Genomic DNA, 4951 nt, shown 5'->3' with positions numbered 1-4951 from the left:
AAGAAGTGCGGGGTGCCAAAAGCTGAATTTCAAGGCTGGGCATTTCTTTCCTGCAGTGTTCTCTGGTGACCCTCACCCTGGCTAGCAAAGAGATCCTGGGAATCCTCAGCCTGCCGGGGCCATGCCAGGACCAGGGCTGCTGAGGGAAGCAGAGATGTTTGCTGGATTGGGACTCAGACCTTGCATCAACTTTCAGCAAGCAGCTTCCAGTATTTATTTTAAAGCTCTGTTGGCTCAGTTTAAGCCATGCCTGTCACGAGCATTATGTTCAAATGCAAGCTAAAGTGACTTAAAGACACATTTAGAAGGACCGTGAACCCTGTCAGAATTGATAACCAAGGCCCTGCTTTCTTTATTATTTTCACATGCTCAATTTATTGAATATGTGCAGAGGATGAATTGAAAACAAAGTGCTGTATTTGCGTGACATTTAAATTATGTATCAGTAGCCCGAGACACTGTGGTTAGCCATTAAATAAATCATAGCAAACAGACCAATTCAGAATGATCTATTTCTGTATTTACTTTTGTGGCCTAAGAGAGGAAATGGAAGCTTTTCACAGGGAAAAAAACCCTCCATCCATCATGGTGTCCTCCAACTAATGTATCAAGTGCTAGTAAAAATGGTATTTTAAAACATAGTATCAAATGGGTTTCCAGATTCTCCGAGAAGTCGAAAGCAGTCAAGTTTCTTTGTGTTACCTTTTTGGTTTTTATATGATGTATGTGTTCATTTTGAGAGAAATGTAAGAACAGTTTGTTGGCTGGACTTTTCTTTTTTTTAAAGAAAATTGTTTTCCGTTAATTAAATTGGAAGTCATCCCTTTGAAACTCACCTGCCGCAGAGCTCAGCGGGCAGGAAAAGACCATCCTGCTGTCCCTGGAAACGGCAGCAATGCTCCAATTAACTGCAGTTGGACCAGAAAAAATGGCACTTCTCACAACAGCCTCACAGATTCAATGTGTGCGCTCGGGTGTTTGTGCTTTTCTTTCTACGGCTGCAGCTCCTGGAGTCGTGAGATTCCTGTTGCATTTCAGTTGTCCTTTTTGGAAAAAAAGAGGGGAAAAGTTTCTACCTCTAATTGTGGATGAGATTTAAAAAAAGGGACCCCTAGGACTCAGGCATGAGAAGGGAAGTAAAGGCATCTCACGAGTGCTTTTTTGAGTCCTTGCCTCGTGATTTTGAGAGACCAGAGGTTGGTTATGCTGCAGCAGGATCAGGTACTGTTGTTCAGAGTTGTAAGGTCAATCATGCAGGTGACTTACACAGGTGATCAGGAGTTAAATGCACACCTGAAATATATCATCCTTAAGCACTGGCTGACGTGGGACCTAACTTCCTTAGAGTATCCTACCCCAGGGTCTGTTTGGGCAAAACATTGTGTCTACCAGAACATCTTAATGTAAGTAAGTGAGACCTGAATTGGCAAAACCGATGCAATTTTTGGGATCCTGCTCTGCTTTTCAGTAATTGCATTATTTGTCTAACTTACATCTTATTTGGGTTGAGAAAAGTAAAACTCAAGTTTTGCTTTCTTCTGCAGAGCTTCTGGTTAATTTAAGGTTTCCATCTACATCCTTTAGTGCAGTGCTGTAACAGCAGCAGCAAGTGCTCTGAGGGAGTCCTTGGCTTTGGGGTTTACTTTTCTAGGGGAATGTGTACATAGAAGAAACATTTTTATTGCTTAAAGAAAAGGATCTTAACCTGCTGACTTCCCTCCAATTTTACACACTGACCTGACTGTGTTTGATTTACACTAGTGCCTAATCTCAAGCAATGAACCTTCTCGCCTTCAGGAGCTGAGCAGTCTATTTTGGCATTCCTGATAAACCTCTTAATAACCACAGATACTGTATAAAATGTGAGTACTCAGAGATATTATCTTTCTGCGATTGTGCATTTTTAACCCAAGAACAGAAAAAGCTTCCTGCATTTACATTTTGCTATCGCAAAAAAGCCCAGCCACAAAGGCATGGAAAAATCAACACTAAAAAAACACCAGAGGCTTGCTTTTCCCTTTGTATAAATATGCTGACTTACATCAGCTGAGATCTAACTCATGTGGGAAACCTGAGAAGCCGTATCTGAGTGTCAGGAATAGGTCCTCCTATATTAATACCTTGTAAAAAGAGGAACAAACTGTTCTTTAGAAGGAAGAAAAATTGCATGGCTCCGTATGTGAATGATGGATCTATTACACTTGCACAGTTTCACTAAAGATTCTCCTGGCAAGAAGAATGTTCTGGGAAAGTATCCCTAAAAAATCCAACACTGCCAATAGCGTCAGCCATGCAAACACCACCTCTGTGTATGTCGCTCTATGTAAACCTGATGAGTGAAGTGTTTAACTGAATATTTCTGCTGTTCCCCTCTCACCCTGAGAGCTGTTTGCATTGGCAAACAAAGTCTAATGTTTATGTACACAGTCACCCGCTCTGTCTCCCTTCATCATTTAGCTTTTATTCCAGAGAACTAATCTCTCCGGTGATGCGAGGCTGCTGTAATCGCTCCACCGAGGGATCCTGCCTCTCAAAAGAGAGCTGTACCAGTGGGGCCAGAAGATAAAAGCTGGGTCTATGCACTTTAATTGACACCAGAAGTTATTTTAATCAAAAGCAAAAGGCACTGCCACAGTATCTCTGTGACTGGAAGAGACACAGTTGAGGACTGAAAGCACATCTCTCACTCCCTCTGAAAGTTAACCTGGGTAGAATGAGAATTGCTTTTACAGGAGAAGGAAAAAAAAAAATACTGCAATTAAGCACTTGCATCCATGCAGTGCTGGTGACTGGAGAAGTCCACAGTGGCTCATGCAGGTGGATACTGTGCTTGTTCCTGGGGGTGAAGCTGTGGCACGGAGGTGACAGGTTTCTTCAGGGATGGAGAGATTCTGGCGTAGAAATGGGGAGAGAAAGGACGTTTTGCGATGCCATGCTCATGGCCCCATCCCCTGGAAACCCAGGCATGGTACCAAGGAAGCTGCAAGACACTGATTGAAGCTCCAACAATTTTCTCCCCTCTCTGGCTGGTGAGTACTGTTGCTAAAATAGACTCTTTCTAGTCATCCTCCTCATTGCTCCTACAAACCACAGTAGTAAAAGTGACAGGAATTGCCTTCCTCTGCCTTTGAGTTACTAGGAAACGTTCACCTTGGTGTGGCTGGCCATGAACAGATGACAAACCTCTCACAGAGACCTTCGTGCAGCCATCAGCAGGCAAGCGGTGAAGAAGAAAAAGCAGTCATTTGAGGATGGTGACCAACACGGGCTGGTGTCTGCACAGCCTTTGGCCCTGCCTCCCTCTGGTCTGGATGCCACAGCTGACGGGGAGCAGCCCGATGGCAGCTCAGGCTGTGGCAAGAGCGATCTCGTCCCTAGGTGAGAAAACCACCAAGGCCAAGTCCCTGTGGGTGCAAACATGACTGATTTTATGTGACGGGGGCCCCGCGGTGTGGTAGGGTGCTGGGAGAGGCAGCAAGGTGACCACATGTGCCCAGCAGTGGAAAGCCAGCCCTGTTGGAGCTGGGGAGTTTTGCTGCCAGTTTCAGCAGAGCTGGGATTTCAGCGCTGGCGGTACCACACAAAGGAGCACGCTCCCATCCTACATGAGCTCAGTTGCTCTCTGAGACGGGTGTTCTACCCCTGTTTGGAGTAAAAATTTGGGAACTGGAGATAGCAGACAAAGCACAGAGCTGTGGTGAAACCGAGCTTTGTTCTTCCGTCTTTACACAAACAAAAGTCCCATTGAAAGCAGTAAGACATTGAGTCCTCTGATTGAAATGTATCTATATAAATACATATAAAAAATTGATGTATTACAGTTTCAGCTCTACGCTTTCCCTTGATTTTAATTTTCTCTGTGGAGTTCAAATACAGAGTGTTCCTTCACAGCTTATTTTCAAAGCCTTTTTTTTTTTTTTTTTTTTTACTTTCATTTTAAACTCATTTAAGGCCCTTAGATTTTTTTTCTCCCAGCTGTGGAAAGCAAAGACGGAGAGAGATAGAAAAGTCAAAACCTCTTTTACAATACTGAAATCTCTAAAGAGCATCCTTGAAATATAGAAAAAAAAACCACAATAAATAATGCTTCAGTTTTTAAAGGAAGTTATCTTTTTGAGTGAACCCTTTTCTCATTTTAAGAGTACGAAATAATTAAAGTGCATGCATAATTATGCTTTGTCTCTACATCTGCAAGTATTGTGGGTTTTTTTCTCACGTTTGCTCCTATTTTATCTCCTTTACATTACCAATCAGATACTGCTTCCCCAGCAGGTGCCCTTGGAAAGGAGAAATGCCTGAGCTTATGCCAGAATCACTGTCCTGGTTCTTCGGCAAAACCAGGTTTCCAACATGTGCCATGTGCAGCACATGCCCTGCCCAGGCAGGTGACTATCTCAGGGCTTTCGTCCAGCAAGGGTGGGTGTTGCTCTCCGGGGTTTTGTTTCCATCCTTCCCTGTAGCTGATGTGGCTGCTTCTAATTTTCTTTGCTGCTTGTGGGGAGAAAACAACCAGATTTGTGCATTCCAGCTGATTTGTGCAGAAACAAGCAGTGTGCGTTCAAGTGCCTCTCAGACATCTGAGCATCCCTGGATGACTGAAACGCTTGTTAATGGGGCTGCAGCCTGGTCTCAGCCCACCCCTTTGCAGGTCTGAGGAGCCCGAGGTCGCTGGACCTGCTTATGGAGCCCAGCTGGCAGAGGTAGCCTGCAGACATGGCAGCTTGCACAGCAGTTTTGGAGCTCTACTTTGAGATCTGAGATCGTGGGGGGCTCCTGGGAGCCCTTTGAGGACTGTGAGGTGTCAGCTGCAGTGGGGTGAGGACAGCAACCAGAGGCCATGACCAGTAGCGAGCTCTGGCAGCCTGGAGTTCTCTCCCCTCTGTAACCTATATTGCTATAAAATGCTGATTCACTGAAACTTTTGGCAGACATTTGCCTTTTTCAGTAACCA

At 44.5% G+C, this 4951-nt stretch overlaps 1 long non-coding RNA gene across 1 annotated transcript; it reads left to right on the top strand.

The window, feature by feature from the left end:
• Positions 1-1336: 1336 nt before the first annotated feature.
• LOC148054663 (uncharacterized) lies at positions 1337-3945 on the top strand. The gene is made up of 4 exons (XR_015706761.1): positions 1337-1403; positions 1762-1862; positions 2458-3029; positions 3133-3945. It is a non-coding gene; the product is annotated as an uncharacterized LOC148054663 (long non-coding RNA).
• Positions 3946-4951: the final 1006 nt, after the last annotated feature.

This window comes from Nipponia nippon, unplaced genomic scaffold, assembly GCF_047370975.1.
Source record: "Nipponia nippon isolate SJK-2023a ecotype South Korea unplaced genomic scaffold, ASM4737097v1 scaffold_3, whole genome shotgun sequence".
In the NCBI taxonomy this organism is placed as follows: Eukaryota; Metazoa; Chordata; class Aves; order Pelecaniformes; family Threskiornithidae; genus Nipponia; species Nipponia nippon.
This window is presented reverse-complemented; position numbering and strand designations above follow the sequence as displayed.